This window comes from Camarhynchus parvulus, chromosome 6 (genome assembly GCF_901933205.1).
Source record: "Camarhynchus parvulus chromosome 6, STF_HiC, whole genome shotgun sequence".
Lineage (NCBI taxonomy): Eukaryota > Metazoa > Chordata > Aves > Passeriformes > Thraupidae > Camarhynchus > Camarhynchus parvulus.
Window position 1 is genome coordinate 4845735 of NC_044576.1, and position 19460 is coordinate 4865194.

A 19460-nucleotide genomic window follows, 5' to 3' on the forward strand; every position below is an offset into this window, starting at 1 on the left:
TGCTTGACATCAGAATAAATCACATTTCTGACAGGTCTCCAATTTCCCCATTTCTGCTGGTTTTGGGGATCTGCTGCTTTCCCACACTCCCTACCCTTGTGCTGCTAAGCAGGCAGGAATTTCAGCTTTTAACTCCAGCAATGGTATTGTCTAAGACTCAAACCCCGCATTGCAATGATCAAAAACTCTTCCATTTGTGTCACCTCCACCCGTGAGCTTCTTCCTCACATCAGTTCAGACAGAGTTTGTTCCATTTCTCAGTGTCACACACTCTTCAGTGCAGAATAAATAACCCCTGCTCTCTGCCCTCTGTCTGATACTCATTTCTCCTGCAAAGGACTCCTCTACCCTGAAATACAATATTTATTTCAGTCACCTGTGGCCTTCTGGGCTAGATCTCAGCAAAGCAGGAAAATGTACTTTCCTCACAGCATTTCTAGAATGGTATCTTCCCATCACTTCAAAAACACAAAAGGGTTTTTTTGACACAAAGGCATTTTTCTTTAATTACCGAATTCTTTAATGCTGGAAAGAGTCCTACAAAACTTCACTCCCTACAACACTCAAAGCTGAGAGTTTTTCCATCTCTACATTTTTTTCCCCTCAGTTTTTAAGAGCTCTTCTGCCTCACCTTTTGGTATCCTTCAGGACACCAAGTATATCCATGGGACCAGCTGAGGAACCGGCCAGTGAAGATAACTGATGAAAACTTGAATTATGAGAGCATTTTGCTTCCCCTCTCTGTTCCAAACCAGACTTATTTGACACATGCTGGTGGACAGGGCTGACACTGAAGCAAACCTGTGACTCCACCACCCTCCCACAGTCACAAATTGCCCCTGGGTTATACACTGACACATCCTGATCAATTTTCTTCAGCCTCAGCTGTCAGTGAGCTGAGAATTTTACGTTTAATGTGCTCAGCTTTGCTGCCAGGTCCCTCCCATTTCGACTTGCGTACAAATTTAACCTTCTCCCTCAGAGTCAAACAAACACACACCAATGCAAAATATTCCAAGCCTGCCTGCTCTTCACTCTTTATTGCAACTCCCAAAGCCTTCTTGCAGGGCATTGGTGAAACCCCATTGCACTTTTAAAAACCCCACTGCACTTTTAGAGACCCCAGTGCACTTTGAGGGCTGGGTTTATCCCCTGGGCAGTGCAGGCAATCCCTGCACAAGGACACAGCTCCAGGACTGCACTCCCCACTTTGAACTCCGACATGAAAATACCAAACCCATCTCCACAGACCCAAATTTCCCTGAAAACAGCTGTTTTTCAGAATCAATAATGTTGGCAAAGACCTCCAAGATGATCCAGTGCAACCTTTGAGCCAGGGGCTGATGCTCTGGGTTGGGCAGAGATGGTGCTCGTGGCTTAGAAAATTTGTATTTCATACACTCAGTAAGAAGGAGCAAAGCCCAATTCCAACCCTAAATCCCATTTTCATCCCTGTGCCTACTGAATGGAATCAACATTAATGTAACCACATATGCAGGGTTTAATGGTGAGCTGTTCTGGTGTACAAAAAGAATAAGAGAGACTGAGTAAAAAAAACTCTCCTGTGCTCTGCAGAAAAGCCAGCCCCCTTTTGGCTTGTGGAATACAACATCCAACTCTTGCAGCCAGAATTAAGGCACAGGAGTAGATAAAATTTTGTATATATGAACTCAATACCTAAAAAAATGATGGCACTTTTGGAGCAATACCCATTTCTTTGTTGTTAAATGGCTTTCCAATACAACCTGTATCTGTATTAACTGATATGGGAATAAAAGCCCTAAAAATCCCATTGACTTTGCAATCATTAAACAAAGCCCCCCAAACAACCCAGGAAGATGTACATGATTTTTAATTATCTAATGCATGTATATATCCTAAATATAGACAGATAATCTATTTTTATGCCTCATCCTAAACCTCCTCTAATAACTGCACTCCAGCTCAGGTAATTTAATTTCATATTCTTTCAAGAACACACTACTGCAGTCCTATTTAAAAGATAATAATTCTTTTGAAGAACTTGTTAGAGAGGCTGATGGAGTTCAGAGGAATTCTACACCCAGGTGGGGTTTCTTAGGAAGTTTTTAGAAAGCAAATCAATAGGAGTTTACAGATTGCAAATCTGATCACACTCCTGGCTGTCCCCAGAGGAAGCTGTGGAATTGTCATTTCAGTGAGGGGATCTCAGCAGAATTAGTTCTCTGTCCTGGAAAATTGCTAAAGGACATTGGACAGCAGGCTGGAGCAAAGGCACTAACAATCAATAGAACAATACTTGTGTTATTTATCCTGGCAGGTTTTTACCCTGGTTCTGATCTCTACCATAAAAAAAAAAGGGTAAAACTTCCTTTATGCTTCAATATTTCATAGACTCATCTGAACAAGGTGGGATTTGGGGAGGGTCTAAGGAGAGGATATTGATACACACGATATATTTGGAACATCTTCGCTTGTAGTTCATTAAATCAAGCCTTACTCTAGAGATCCAAAATACTCTGAAGCCTCTTGGATCTATTTTTTCTCCCCATCCCCTGCCTTACTTCTACTGGTTCAAGAAGTCCCAGCTCACTAAGAATTCCAGAATGGTCTGGGTGGGAAGGGACCTTAAAATCCATTCAGTTCCATGGGCAGGGACACCTCCCACCATCCCAGGCTGCTCCAAACCCCATCCAGCCTGGCCTCAGACACTTCCAGGAATCCAGGGGCAGCCACAGCTGCTCTGGGCACTCTGTGATATTGAAAGCACTTCTTGATAGTTCTGTGTGAATGATGTGGGAGGATAAAGGCACTTCACAGAAAAACAAACCTGAAGGTCAATGCCATGAGAGTCCTCTTATGGAAAGTTTTAGGGAGACAACCAAGAAATTGATTATTATCTGCTGTTTTCTCCATGGGCACAGGAATGTCTGAGAGATGTCACCTGTGGCACTGTCCCCAGGTGGCTGAAGACTCAGATTCCATTAGACAGGACAGCAGTGTCACAGAGTGTGGGAGTTCAAGAGAGTCTCAGAGGTTTTTTTCAGTTCAGGAGAGAAAGAGAAATGTGGGAAATGGATTTGTACGGAGTTCTCAGAGCCTGACAGAAAGCCCACACAGTATGCATCTGTATGCAAACTTTGAGATAAGAAATGCTGACTTAGAAATGCCATTGAGAGAGAAATGGAGCTAGAAAAAAGTTTCAAAAGATGGCCTTGCAAATAAGACTGGATACTTTGGAGAAAGAGAACTATGAAAGATGCATTGTAGCAGGACCCACGAGGGGTCGTTTTGGATGATTGGCTTTAAGGCATCTACAGCATGGTGTGGCAAAAAACTGATAGGCCAAGAAACGCTTATAGTGTATTGGAATTAGGAAATAGTTGGCTTCTGATTGTGATGGTGTGAATTATAACACTTGTATTGTCTCGCCCTTCTCATGAGACTGGAAATGGAATAACAGCTTTTAAAACACCTCTCAGCTGCCCCATCTCTGGGTCAGAAAAGGGTATTTGTCAAACAAGAGAGCAGCACAAGCAACTGCTGCTCCAGCAGCTTCACCTTGGAACGCCAACAGGCAGGAACAAGTGAAGAAATTCTCCACAAATGGAGAAATCTAGAATTATCCCTGGCAATTACCCCTGGCACTGGTTAGAGGATCAATGCCCATGGCCATCTGCAACTGTCCCCAAGCTGTTCTGCCAAGCCCCAGTTTTGGTAATACCAAGCTTGCCAACATCTTACAGATGACTTTTTCATCCAAAAAATGATGGTAGCTTGTCGCAGACATATTTTATGAAAAATCCATTCCTTAGGATTTTTCCTCCTGAGAAGCTGAGAGGCCTCAGGAACAAAATGTAAACAATGATTATCTGCTGCTGTGGAATGCAACAGGTGGATCTTTGATTGGCCCATGTTGGTTGTTTGTAATTAATGGTCAATCACAGCCCAGCTGGGTCAGACAGAGAGCCGAGCCACAAATCTTTGTTATCATTCTTTGCTATTCTATTCTTAGCCAGCCTTCTGATGAAACCTTTTCTTCTATTCTTTTAGTATAGTTTTAATGTAATATATATCATAAAATAATAAATCAAGCCTTCTGAAACATGGAGTCAGATCCTCGTCTCTTTCCCTCACCCAAGAACCCCTGTGAACACCACCACAGTAGCTGAGAATATGCTTCACCAGGCATGCAAGCAAATCAGGAACGCAGATAAAAAGAGCTCTGGTTATGCTGCATTTGCCAAAGTAAATGCACATCTCTGTGCACCTTCCTCACCTCAAGAGGGGAAACAGGACATGAGAACTGACTTTCTCCAGCCCCATTTCTGTTGGACTGCATGGAAAATTACAGAATTATGCATTTTAGTGACCCAGGGAGAAGCTGACAGACATTTTTACTTAACACCAACCTATTACTGACTCAGAATAGAAGAAATTCAAACAAAAACCCCCCATAATTTCCATATCTGACTTCAGTAGGTGGGACTACTCCCAATGAGGGGGTGGGAGACATTTAAAAACATTGTTTTCTCTTTTTTAAATTTTTTTTTCATTTGCCTTGAACACCTCCCAGCCTCTCCTTTTACTCCTACTATGTGAGCATGTTTTGGATGGAGGATGAACAAACTCTTTTCTAGAGCTGAGCCCACAGTTCCAGGGCTGCCTTCCCTTAAGCCAGGCCTCTCCTGTACATGCAGAGAACATTCAGGAATGTCTGAAGGATTCCTGCAACCTCCTGCTTCTTTCCTGTGAAAAACTCCCTTCCATGGAGAAATCAAAAATCTCTCCCAGGAATGTCCTCTGGGATTAGAACTTGCCCACACCAACAGGAAAAGCTCTCAGGAGAGCAGCTACTACTTAGTGACAGCTTCATTGTAATAGAAACGAGCCTCTTCATGAAAATGGAAATTACAGCTTCATGATGACAATGAAAATAAAGGTAAGGATATTTTCTTTTCAATCTCATCTTGTACTGAGAGGAATGAAAAATACTTTTTGTGTTATCAGGTTAGCGTTTTGTTTTGTAGAGTTTGTTTCAATTTCTACCCTGAACAGCACCCTAGGAATGGCCTGACCTGAGAAAGACAAATTCAGAGGTAAGAGTGCATAAAGAGAACTACTCAGAACTTTATATCTCACCATCAAAAATATCAACAGAAATAAAATAATTATATATTATCATCTGTTTGGCCAAACTACAGCTGCTTTTGGTGAGCAACTCTCTCTTTTGGGAGATTTTGGAAAAAGATTGTGGAGGTATGGCCACTATGAAATCCAGTTCCTTCCACAGCTCACTGAGACAGCCCTCTTTGTGCAATGTCCATCAGGGAAACAGCCACTCTCCATATTTCAGAAAGGTTTCCTCTCTTCTCACTCAATTACCATAAAAATTTTACCACAAGACTGAGGCACAGATTTTTTTCCCCCCTCTAGACCTTAACAAACTTATGAGCATATGACAAGTTTTAACTGCTAGAAAATATCTGTTAGGTTAGGAGGTAAAATAGTGATAAAAAAGCCCTAAGGATGACTTTGAAAGATATTTTCCCGAGCAAATGATGGAAATCCTCCTGATCTGACGAGAATGCAAATTAGCAAAAACTCCATATTTCTGACAGCCCCTAAATCTCCTGTTGCTTTGTAAAACCCACTCCAAACCCAAGGCAGTGCTGCTCTGTGCTGTTCTTTATTTAATCTCTCAGCCCACCTCCACAATGGCCTTTAAAGTTTGGCTCTGAGAGGCCAATTTTGAGCCACACTGTGATTCACAGGAGTTGAATGGAAGGCACCAACCTGGAGCTGTGTGTCCCCACATTCAGCATAAATCCCTCTAAAGCCAATACAAATGGAGTTAATTATAGCAGTTTCACCACAGATATGTAGGTTGTGCAACTCAGAAGAGCTCAATAACCATTTTAATGGGGGTCATCACTATTCAGAGAGACATTGGAGAGAATGCTCTACGTGGCTTAATTGTTTAAATGAAAAGGTTTCAGCAATTTGCAAAGCTGATTTTTATGTTTTCTATAGAACAATGTGTCTTTGCTGCCGTGAAACATGGAGGGGACAACAGAAAGCCACAGGCAGGAAGAGGAAAGCTCCTACCATCACCTCCAAGCTCCTGCTGGGCACTGGGCATTTGAGCTGAAATGGCCTCTTTTCCCAAAGAGAATTTATTAGAATTAATCAATAGGCAGCTGGGGATCAGATCTTCAAAACCAGGCAGCACCCAGCAGCTCTCACCACGGCCTGAACGTCCACTTCAGCAGATGTTCAAGCAACTGGAACAATTTTGGGAATGGAGGTTGACCCCTATTGCAGACAAAAGACAAAATGATTTGTATAAGCATAATTTTTGTTCTCCCCCTACCATTATACTCTGGAGAAAGAGCATTCATGGGTTCCTGGGCACTGAAAATAGGTTAATAAAACTTCAAACAGATCAAATTCCTTGCCTGGTGTTGTTCCAAATGCCCAGCAGTTGTGAGGGCGCGTATTTTACAATCAGAATAGCAAGAGACATTGCTTCATTGAGAGGTTCTTCTACCCCCACTCTCAAAGCACAGACCTTGAAGAAAAATGGAAATCTGGGAGACAAGTTTCCCAATCTCATGAAAATCTGACTGGAACAAGCTGTCAGATCTAAAAAAGCCCCAAATGCAAAACACCAACTCAGCACCCCAGAAGTGCTCAGGAAAGTCAGCACAAAGCTCAGCTGAAATCTCCAAATATTAGGACTGGAATTGGAAGGATGGAATGATGGATTCTGGAATGATGATGCACATGGCAGGAGAGGGGCAGGGTGACAGAAGGAGGGGACAAAGGGCAGCAAGGGCCTGAGAAGGGAGAGGGCACAGATTGCTCACAATGACCAAAGTTTGAGAGGCTCAGATTGAGCTGTAAAGTGAGAATATGTATTTAGAAGGATAATAGCAAACAAAAAACCTCCAAATGTGTCAGTCTCTCAGAAACATAAACTAATAGAGGGATAAGCAATAAGGGAAAGCCTATAAGTAATGAATTTAACCTTGGGCTTGGAGCAGCCTGGGATAGTGGAAGGTGTCCCTGCCCATGGCAGGGATTAGATTAGATGATCCTTAAGGTCCCTTCCAACCCAAACCATTCTGAGATTCTTTGAAAACCTGTCCAATATTTTAAAATAAACCCAAATTAAAGGATTTAAAATAAAAACTTAAAATTCTGTAGACATTTTTTCGTGCTATGGGAAACAAAAGAATTCTTTCCCCACAATGTTTGGCACAAAGATCTCTGGGAAAGCTGGAAAAGATTCTGAAATGTATCTGCTTCCAACAGTAGTTTATGTCCAATTTGCTTTCTATACTCCACTTATTTATTTAAAACTTAGTAATAAAAAAATGGCACTGGGGAGGCTCCAATTTGCAGCACTCAGCAGTTACCTGGTCAGAAGTGCTCAGTCTGAATGTTAAATTAGAGCCACCAATTAATATTAATTAAAACAATCCCTGAGGTGTAAAACCTGTCCTATTTAGGGGAAAGGCAACAAAGTCCTACTGGATTTTTAATTATCACACATTGCTCTAATTGGTTCACCCATCCTGATTATGGCCTTGGGGACACACAGTGGCAGCTCCATGGCCCCAGGGTCACTGGCTTTGGGATTTGGGAATTCCTTCCTGTGGGAAGGAGGGGGGTTGGACAGCAGGTTACAGAACAGGGGACCAGAACTGGGATTTGGAGAGGAAAAATGATCCTGGCTTCCTCCCAGACATGCCTCCACATCCAACCCTGATGTTTGACACTTCTTCAGTGCTTCACAAAGGATTCATGCTTGGAAAGGGAAGGAAATGGAATGGTTTTGAGTCCTCTAAAAGGTCCTTGGCTCCACTGCTCCAGGAAAATAATGTGTGGTGCTAATGTTCCATTGACTAACAAGAATCCTCCCTGACACATTACTCCACTTATTTCATGGCTGTTTTGATTCAAGCACTAAAAGCTCTGCAAAACGGAAAAAAAATATAAAATAAATCAAAATTTAAACACTGTAAAAGCAATTTTGCAGCTCGGGTCTTTAGGGAAGGACAAAAACTTTGGGCGTTCAATAATTGAAGCTGCATAAGCAACAGCAACTGGCAGGATTACAGAGCGGAGCTTTTGACAAGCATTTCATGGAATTGCAGATGCTCCACCAGGCACATAAGGAGGACTAGTTAAGTTCCCAATGCATTTTTTAAAGAAGGAATTAGAGCTATCCATTCCAGGTCATTCCTCATGGAAGACAAGGAGACTTCCAGCTTCTCTGGTAGCTGCTTACTAAAGAACTTTTTCTGGGAACACACTCCTTCCTATTATTCCTCCCCAAACTATATTTATATAATAAATATAATTCTATTATATTTAGTTCTCCATAACTGAAAAATAAACCCGATTATCAACATACATTTTTGGCCTGCCCAGTGCATCTTTGCAATATTATTTTATCTCATTTGGACCATCAGGAAATCCAGTTTTTGGTGGGCTAGAAATCTGCTCCCTTTATCTTCTGCCTAACAGAATCCCAGAACTGTTGTTCATGCGGGTGTTTATTATTGGAATGTCTGAATTCAAAAGGGATGAAACATCCAAAACAACTTGCAGCTAGAATTTTGCTCTGAAGTCACCCTGGCAGCAGGCAGCATTGAACACATCTGGATGCCATGGAACATGGGATAGGATGAGCAGGAACTGGGTTCTGAGGTGTGGAGCTGCAGCTTTCACCCCCCAAAGGACAACTTGGGAATGTCAATGTGAACCCTGCAGAGCCTTAACTTTTTTTTTTTTTTTTTTTGTCAGGGTTGGTATTAAATGTGTGAGATGGTGTTTCTTGTTCGGACTCAGATGTTAATTAGCTCTTATCTATATTACAGTCTCACAAACTCTGAGTTCTACAGCACTTTATTCTACCAAACTAAAAAATGGAGCCCCATCTCACTCCCTCTCCAAGGCCTTTTAAGGATAAACTGTCTAATTAAGAAATGACACCTGAATTATTTTTACTTTTAACCCAATAACTAACTACTCATGGCCTGCAATGCAGACTTTTTTTACCTAATTACAAAATACCCCCCAAACCCATGAAGAAGAAGGTGAAGAAGAAGGACCAGCCCTAAAACCTCCATCTTGCTTTGTATATATTATTATAGTCTAAAACTTTAACTCCAAGTTTTCCACCCTGTGAAATTACACACTTCTATTCAAACTCCACACCTATAAACCAAATTCTGTCATTCAATTTTAGAAACCTTTTCCATGACCCCAGGTCAAATACAGTATTAGGAGTCAGTACCTACCAGCACAAAAGTTCTAACATTCTCAGTGACCAGAATTCCAACAGAATCCTACACTGTACCCCAAATATTTTAATGTATGTTGTAGAGTCACTGAAGGACTACATAAAAGAGAAGGCTTCTCCCACTCTGTTCTGCTGAGGCAAAGCTGAGGAATTTACAAAATAGCAGCTTCCTTCCCTTCCTGGGAGGATTTTTAGGCTGGATTTCAGGGAAAGGCTCTTCCCCCATGGGTCATGGGGCAGTGAACCCCATGGAATATCCCCAAGGAACGGGGACAGCCCTAAGGGCTCCAGGATGACAATCTCAGACAGAACATTGAGGTTTAGGTCATCCTGTGAGAAGAAAGGAACTGAACTTCATAATTCCCATTCAGCTTGGGATATTGTGATTCCAGGAATCTCACTCAGCAGGAAAATAGTGGGGGTGACTCCCAGCAGAGTCACCAAGGACACAGCTCAGGTACAAAGGTCCATCTGCTCTGGGGGAACTCACAGTTTGGAGAAAGCAAAAACCCAGCATGGCACAGCTATTAGAGAGCTGCTCAGTTAATGCCTTGTCATTAAAATAATAATCGTGTCACAATGGACAAGCTGCTAGGAGTAAACAATAACAGGCAAATCCCTTGAAAAATGGCCTGTCAAGAAGGGAACTGAGTATTTTGAAGAGTTTTTTTTGTGAAAAACACATGTATGATGTTAACCATGCACATTACAAGGCAATACAGACCTTAAGTACAAAACCCAGCAGATTTCCAGTATCTTATAATGCCCTGATGCTCCTACATTTGTTGTTTAAAGAATCCATGGTTCCCTTCCCCCCTTGGAAATCCCTCTGCTCCTTATTTTTCCTTAGCTATGCCAGTTTGGTCTCCAGAACAACACCCCCAACTAAAGGACCTCAAACGCATCCATACAAAACACTTTCCTTTTTTTGTTTAAAAAAAGTGATGTTCTCGCTGGACTGTGAAGTTTGTGGTTTTGTTTACATGAATTATAATTCGGTTCAACCAAAACTAATTATCTAAGCGCATCCATCCTCAGAAATGCTTGGAAATAAATTTCAAATTTGAAAATATAGGCTATCCCAACCTTGCTCCTGCAGGTCATATTGGTTAGATGGAAAGAAAAAATTGCCTCGTTTGCTTTTGCATTGAAATTTTCTAAAGAATCCAATCAGATAAATAATAATAATAATAATAATAATAATAATAATAATAATAATAATAATAATAATAATAATAATAATAATAATAATAATAATAATAATTGTAGTAGTAGAAAACAAAAATTCGCTCCCAAATCTAAAGGCAAGACATGAAAACAGCCAAGGATTTGAAGGCCACAAACACAGCGTTCCCTAGAAAAATTGGGTTTTGGCAGGAAGTTTCTCCTGGGAGAAAGGGCAAAGCCTATTCTCTGTGCAACACAATAATTTCCATTATTTAGGCATGTTTGGGAATGCCACCTCTCCCAAGTTTGGATTGTGAAAACCATTCCAAACCCTTGGATACCAGGAGAAATCTGGCACGGTTGCAGGATATGTCATTTCATCTCCACTGCCTGCTCACTGAAAAATTTATGTGCCCATTACTACCTTTGATGATTATAACGATGCCATTTACTTGGTCTAAAGTGGATGTCAGAATATACCCTGTCTTGATGACAGCAATAAAGAAATCAAAGGGAAAAAAATATCATTCCATGGCAAAAAAAAAAAAAAGTGATTAAAATTGCTATGAAATTCCCATTACTGCTGGACTCCTGATAAAAATCATGACCTTGGCAATCAGCACTTTGAGGGAAGTATTAGCAGGGCCACTGGTAAAAGGAAATCAACTCTAAAGTCAACAAGAAATCATCAAGTCAACAAGAATCCATCAAGGAGGTTGGATTACACTCACATATTAGCCCCATGGCAGTAGCCTGACTTGGCCTGGGCCTGCTAAGAATGAGATTTAAATGACATTTTCAGAGCCCAGCTCACATTTGGGGTTCTGCTGGTGACACATTTACTTTGGGAGGATGTTCAGGGCTGCTGCAAAGCCCCAGTGCTACAGGGCATGGGGCTGGGCGCACCTTCCTCTCCTTTCTGACCCCAGCTCTTGCTCTTTTCCATGGGAAATTATCTTGGTTTCGTTCTTTTCCATGGAAAATTATCTTGGTTTCGTTCTTGTCCCCATGTAAAAATGAAAATCCAACATTTCTGCCTCTAAAGTCACAAAGCACGTTAAATACATGCAGGATCCACAGCAGTGACTGATCTCTCTCCACAACAAAAATAAGTGGCATTTTTACAATATTTTTCCCTGCCCCTATTTTCCCTATTCTTACTACAACACCTTCCTCTAAAAAAAAAATCAATGTAACCCTTCAAGTTCCTGGGTGTAAGATAAATTGATTGTACACAGAAAAGGTCACTTATTTCAGTAAAATGCAAACTCTGGGCTTGTTTGCTCATGGAGCAGAGCCTGGGAGAGCAAAGCACTGGAAATTCCCATGGCAGGAGCTCTGTCCCCAAAGCTTTGGGCATTTGGGACAGTCCCTGTACCTCTCCTTGGCCACAGGTTCCAGACAGAAGGAAAAACAGGGAAACAGGGGCAGTAAATTACTGCAAAACCTCTTTGAGCTCTCAGCTATAATGCAACCATTGCATAGCAAAGTGCCTTCTTAGCCTGAATCTTTCTGCCTTTACAATTTAAACCCTACACAGCTACACGGATATCACAGCAAAGCAACAATTCCAGTGTAAACATAAAAGCAGCAATCCCCAAAACAGCTCAGAGGAGCTGTTTTACCTGTTTCTGTAAAATCATTATCTAAGCACATACACCCAGGCATCCCTCCTCAGAAATGCTTGGATATAAACTTCAAATTTGAAAACTTAGGCTGTCCCAGACAGGAGAGCTCTGCAACCTTGCAGGTAACATTTGCTAAATGCAAAGGAAAAAATCACCTTGTTTGCTTTTGCATTGAAACTTTCTAAAGAAACTAATTAGGTAATAATAACAGTAATAGTAATAATAGTAATGATAGTAAATAATAGTAAATAATAGTAAATAATAAACAAATAAAGAAAGCAAACAAAACCCACCCAAAAACTACAGTCAAGACAGTAAAACAGCCAAGGATTTCAAGCCAACAAATACAGTATGCCCTGGAAAAACAGGACTTTGGCTGTTAAATTTGAGGTTGAGCTGGGGACAGAGTACATTTTGTCTGATCTTATTTCTAGCACAGTCTAAGGTTAGGAAACATGGACTGATAAATTGCAACATCAACACTGTAGCTCTAATTATCTCCATATAATTTATATAATATAAGAGCATTTTGTGTCCATCTGCTGAGAAGTTGAGTTGATAATTCAGGCCCACTTATCAGACTTCCACACCCTCATCTCTTGTCTCCAGCACTTGAGAAGAAGCTATCCATGGATGCCAATGTATATAACATTGCAGGGAAGCAGTCAATCCTTTCATTATCAGGTACTTAAAACACATGGGCTTTTCTGCCTGCTTTCTGTAGTGGCAGGACACAGGGAATGGCTTCAAACCCAAAGAGAGAAGGTTTAGATTGGGTATTAGGGAGGAATTGTTCCCTGGCAGGGTGGGCAGGCCCTGGCACAGGGTGCCCAGAGCAGCTGGGGCTGCCCCTGCATCCCTGGCAGTGCCCAAGGCCAGGCTGGACATTTGGAGCAGCCTGGGACAGGGGAAGGTGTCCCTGCCCATGGGATGAGGTGACACTGGATGGGCATTAAGGTCCCTTCCAACCCAAACCATCCTGGGATTGTGGGATTCCAGATCCCATCCTAGGGGCAGGCACATTTCTGAGACTCCTGGACTTCTCCCAGACTTCAATGCCCTCAGGAAGGCCAGAGCTGCCTCAAACCCTGCAGAGAATCCAGCACATTTCTCATCCCATCAGGGACTCTGTGCTCTGGGCCTGGTGAAGCCCTAAACCTTTACAAGTAAAGTGGCGCTGGCTCCCAGGTTGGACTCAGTGACATTGGAGGTCTTTTCCAACCTCAATGGTTCTATGATTCTGACCCACAGGAAATTCCAGGCAGAACTCCAAGAACCCCAGAAATCACTCAAGATTCCTGAGGTATGAGTGGCTGCAGTGCTGGAGGTGCCCCCTGAGCTGGGTTTGGGGTGGGGTGGTGGCAAACAGGCTGGCACAGAGCCTGGGACTCAGGCTCAGCAGCAAACAAAGCCCAGGTGATGCACACTCTGTCCTTCTGCCCTTTTTTTCTCCCCAGACTGAAATGCCAAATAGATCCAGGTTGATGCTGTCAAAGCCAGGGGTTTGTCTGAGATCTGGGAACACAAACTATGCACAGATAAATGAAGGGCCACTAGATGTTCAATCCTCATCCAGTCAGACACAGCCTCCTGGAAAAGCCTAAAAGGCTTTTCAAGCCAACAGCCACTTCCAAGGGATTATCGCTGCACTGACACAGAACCCTGGACACGGGTGTTATATCCAGAATTTAGTTTCACAGATAATTGTTCTCTGGAAAGCAGTAAGACAATGTCTGTCAGTACAACTTAGTAAAAGCTCATTTTTCATATTCCAGCCTCACTCTGGCTGACCTGAACACTCAGAGCCTTAATTGATGCATATGTGAAGCATTTCATACACTCCTTGTTAAAGTCTTCTCCTGCAGGAATCATCTCCTCTCTCCTCAGGAAGATGCCAAGAGAGCCCCATGGACACACAGGATTTACACCAGCATTGCACAGAGTGAGAAAAGCTATTTCTTCTGTTGAAATTCTGCTTGCATTGAAATAGAGAAAAAAAAAATCTTCCTACTTAAGGGACTTCCTTTAAGCTGGAATTTAAACCATCTGATACATCAAGAGAGGTCTGAGGCACACAAATAAAGCCCTGTCTTCTTTAGAAAAATTAAATTCATTGATTTTAAATATTTAAGAATGTATATATTTTTATATATATATTTATATATACTTTTATACTTAGGGGCAGGGACTAGATTACGTTTAAGGTCCCTTCCAATTGAAATCCTTCTAGGAATTTGTTTTGGTTTAGGGCAAATTTGGGAGAGAATTTTTAAAGGTTTTTTTTTTTAGAAAAGCAGATTTGATTGTTGTTTTTTTTTAATTGGTTTGGGAGAAAATTTTTTTTTAGAGAAAAGTGGAAAATAATTGTTTATTAAACAATAAAATAGTAAAATTTAAACAATATTAAACTATAAAATTTTTTGTTGTTTTAAAAGAAATGACAAATTCAGAAAAGTTTTTTTTTGGGTTGTAGTTTGGCTTATTTAGCTTTTTATTAGTTTTTTTTTGTGTTGGAAATGCTGCAGCCCAGACCCACTTTGGGGTGTTATAGGTGTGAGTTGGTGGTTTTTTGGGTGTTTAGTTTAGAGTAGCTTTAAACAGCTTTAAAGAAAAGGGGAAAAAATACAGGGAAATTTTTGTTTTAGTTAGCTAAAACTAACTAAAAGTAAAAGAGAGTTTTGTTTTGTTGTTTGTTTATTTGTAGATAATATAGTTTAGTAGGAGGAATGTGGAGGAGCAAGTGTAGTGTTTGAAAATAAACTGTGTGGGGTTTTTTTTTTGTTTTTCTTTTACTTTTTGGAATAAGTTTTTAAGGTGTAAAACAGAATAAGACAATTGGGGATGAAAGCATTATATAGTCAACTTAGTACATTCTACTTTTTATCCCCATATCATCAGCTTACTATTAAAACTAATATAAATTAGTGCCAGCACTCTGCTGCTCCCCTGACTTCGGGCACTGAGCACCTGCTCCCTCCCCACCCCTTCCCCTTCCTGAACCACACTTTTCTTACATTCATGTATTGTCCAACACAGCCAGAACTGGAGCTCACTAAATAAATTTGCTTGAGAAATTTATACGGGTTTGAAAGTTTAATGCAACTGCCAAAAGATTTTGGAGTGCTGGGAGAATTAATCTTGCTGCTCATTACATTTATTGATTCCAATCAAGCTTCCAGACATCAGCATAGGTGCCACTGCTAAGAAATAAAAAGTTTCCAGGAAATCTCCACGTAAATCTGAAGTGACTGCCAGCTTTGGGGAAGGGAGGAAAGCTGAGGAAGAGCTGTGTAATCGACATGCCAGTAAATGCTCGTGGGTTGTCAGGCACCACTTGAGCAGCTTTTCTCCAACACTGCTTTTAGAACCAGATGAGACTTCAAGTCTCAAGATGAGACTTCAGCCCTCCAGCCTGCAAAAGGGCCAATATTCATAACAGTGTTTTGTCTTTCAACAATCTGTCAGGTCAATTAGGGATGAAAAGCAAAAAGGCACTTCCACACATAAAGGTTGGGGTTTTTTTCCCTCTTCTTTTTTAATTAGAAGCTAAATCTAGTTGAAGGTAGAAGCTGAGCAGCCATGCAGTCATTCTACACTAAGTAGAAAGAATAACTTTGCTGCTACATCTGCCCTCCAGAACAAGTGAAGGCTTTTCATTTGAAGATGGAAGAATACAACAAATGTGAGTTTTGGAAATAATTTAGCACAATTGCCTCTGTTAACCTGAGAGAAAAAAAGCACTTGGGAAGGGATGAAAAACAATGACACAAGTTTTTTGTTTTATCTACAGCTCCTACCCCAATCCTCCCCTAGGACTGGAGTGCAAACCACCACTACTGCTGAGCAAACACCACAATCCAGGCAGCATTTTTAAGAGTTTGGTTGAGTACAGCATGAGATAAACATTCTATTTCCATGACTGAAAACTGATTTTAACATAATTGCTTTTTTTTTTTTTTTTTTTTTGTGTGTGAGTGTGGTGGTTTTGTATGGGAGGTATCTACAAAAGTAAACTTCTGTGTAGCTGACAATTACAGTCAGTATCATCTCAACCTCAAAATCTCAAATTAGCAAAACCAAAAACACTACACTTGGGAAAAGAATTATTCTAAAAGTTTCCTGCAGCTCTGAGTTTCTGAGGTATCGTGTTTACTTGTAGTGGTTACAATAAATAAGAGCCCATCTGAAAGACCTTTCTGGATCACCTGTGAGCTAATAACTTCTTGAACTGGTTGGGTTGACTCATATTATAATAGAATAAATATTTAAAAACCTTCCTATTTTTGAGCATTTTGCTTTCCATTTAAATTTATAAGAGAACAACACCTGCAATGCTAAATAGAAAAATGTCAATAACTTGCCAGAATTCCCTGATGTGTGCCATTTTGCACAAATATGACCTGGATGTATTTTAATCCTTGTTGGGCCTTACAAAATTAAGTGTAAACTATAAAAAATGATCAGCCTGTTCCATTTGAATTCTCTGTTTTTTCTGTGCCATCATTTGACTTTGTAAATGAGGGTGATTTCTGGGACATGCTCTTAAACAGCACCATAAAAAGTAGCTTAAAAACTTCCTGTCGAGGTTGATTGTAAACCTGTTGTCTCCACAAAAATAGAGGAATTTTGTGCCTAGATAACACCTAACCTAGCACAGGAACCTATCAAGCAACAGGATCAACCTGTGGAAATTTGTGTGCAAGTTTCCATTAGCTGATGATGCTGGGAAGGATTTGCTGCTCCATTCCTGACACAAAGGAGAGTTTATTGCTGACTACCCCTTGTAACTGAAAGCACAGGTACAACCCTAAAAACCTCACAGCAATTTTATTCTCTGTTAACTCAACAAAGAGGGACTATCAGCTAGGAGAGAACGTGCTAAAACGTAAGATATAATATCAAAAAATAACCAAAGAAAACAAAGTAAAAACCTCCCAGAAATCAACCATTTCAATGTTGCCTTTTGAATATATTTGGAGATCTCACTGAGAATCACCAGCACAAATGTTAATTAACCGGGCTGGCTGACAAAGGAAACAGATGTGAGTACAGTAATCTTGTGCACTGGAATTAATTACATCAAATTTTAGGTGATGACACAAATAAAGGTCAGGTTGTACTGCTGAGATGATCAAGAACACAAACTGCAAATCTATTGCAACATTTAATAACCCCCCATTCCCCACAGGGCAGGAACCCTTTCAGGCAGCTGTGTGATGAGCAAATACTTAAATGTCACACCTGGAAAATTACCCAACCTGTGCCTCCCACATCAGATGTTTCCCTTTTAAAACCCAACGAGAGCAGCTCTGTTTCTGATGCTTGGAAGACAATTCACACTTTCTAATTGCCACTAATTGCCAGCTACAATTTTACCCACAATTTCAACACTGAAAAGGATGCTTTCCATCAGCTGCAAGCAGAGAAGAAAAGGCTGGAAGGGAACATGACTCTCATGTGTTTGGATATCCCCTGCAAACCCTAGTTAAGAATGTTTTATCCAGCTCCATGGTGGCATTTCCTGAATTCTACAGAATTGTGATTTAAAAGCATTAAGTTATGTGATAGCTGATCTCATCTTCAAGCTACTTTTGAAAACTTTCTTTCCATTTCCATTCGGGATTTATCTGATTTCAGCCTCCTACAAGGATCCTGACCTGCTCCTCTCTGTCACTCCAATCTGCCTCCAGTATTCAAGCATTTCATTCAATCTCTGCACCTCTAACCTGTCAGGTGAGACTCAGCTCCTTAGAAAATTTTATTCCCATGATATTTGATCACCAGAACCAACATAAAATTACACATTAGGTAAATTTACTAAACTTAAGCAAATTAACACACGTGGTTCCACAGCTAACTTTAATAAAGATATATATTAGAGGCAAATCACAAGGTTGGATATCAGGAGGAATTTTTCCCTGGAAAGAGTACTCAGGAACTGCAAGAGGGACATTGGTGGAGTCTCCATCCCTGGAGGTGTCCCAGGAAGGGCTGGAGGTGGCACTCAGTGCTCTGGGCTGGGGACAAGGTGGGCACTGGGCACAGCTGGGACTCCATGGGCTGGCAGGGATTTTCCAGCCTCAGTGACCCTGGGATTGTCTACTTTATTATTTAAAAAGTATTTATTATTAAAAGTGTATTCCCTGCATCCAACAGCTACTCCAAAAAATGAAATTAAAGAAAGCCCCTCACCTTTCACCCCTGGGTTGGTGTGTGGCTTCCAATGAAAGCTCCAGCTGACTGCACTCTATTCCTTCTTCTCCTCTGGGCTCTTTTCTTCTTCCACAGCTCCCCCAGCCTTGCTTGTCAGCTGCACCTTATTCCAGGGCTGTGCAGAAGCACCCAGGGCATCATCCCAGAGCAGCTCCCTTGTCCTCCCCCTGTGCTGGCTCAGCAGGCTCCTCCTGGTGCTGCAGGCAGGGAGAAGCCCATGCTCTGTGGGAGAGAAAGCCAGGATATCAGGAGGAAAGCCAGGAAAGCTCAGAAGGCACAGCCACGTAGCTCTCTTCATAGAGAGCAGGCAGGCACAACTTCCCAAGGATATTTCCTGGGAACCTCAGAAAAAGAGAAAACAATTCTTATTGTCTCAATTCCCTGCTCCTGCTGTTTTTGCACATGTGGAATGTGTTAGGAAGATTGTTTACTTGAAGGGAGTTCTTCATTGGATTCTGGTGATGGTTGTTTATATTAATTGGCCTATTGGATCAAAGCTGCATCCTGACTGCCTTGAGACAGCCACAGCTTTTTCTTTAGTATTCTTTAATATTCTTTAATATTCTTTGTAGCATAGTATCTCTTTAATATAATGTAGTATTAATATAATATAGCACAGTCTTAATAAAGCAACTGTTCAGCATTCTGAATCATGGAGTCAGATGCCAATCATTCCCTGCTACTGTCTGTCTACTGTACAGCCAGACCTGGAATGGGACACAGCGGGGACAGAACAGCAGAGAACGATCCCAAGGGAAGTGCCTTCCAAACCAGCAGTGGCTCTTAAAACCAACGAAATTACTTGGCCCCTCTTCTCCCCCAGCCTCTTTCTAGGTATTTTAGACTGGCAATAAACAGCTGCAAAAATCCCAGAATGGTTTGGGTTCAAAACAATCCCCTAAACCATCCCCAGAATGGGTTAGCTTGGAAGGAACCTTAAAGATCATCTTGTTCCAAACCCTCCAGCAACATTTCCTAGAAAAAGAGTCCTGCTCATTGCTCTGCTCCTCAGATGGAATAAAAAGCCCCTAAACTCTTACTACTCTTTATTAACTACAGCTTAAAACCTTATGTGCCTTCAGCAAACCCAAGTGATCTTAAAGAGAGGTTCAGGGGCATTCACCAGAATGCAGAAAACACAACAGGAATATTTCTTGTTT

At 41.2% G+C, this 19460-nt stretch overlaps 1 protein-coding gene across 1 annotated transcript in view; it reads right to left on the reverse strand.

Moving 5' to 3' along the window:
- PCDH15 (protocadherin related 15) overlaps positions 1-18523 on the reverse strand; it is a 514059-nt gene extending 495536 nt beyond the window's left edge. The window contains exon 1 of the mRNA XM_030950929.1: positions 18280-18523. The gene's annotated coding sequence lies outside the window, so the exon portion shown is untranslated. The remainder of the gene's footprint in view (positions 1-18279) is intronic.
- Positions 18524-19460: the final 937 nt, after the last annotated feature.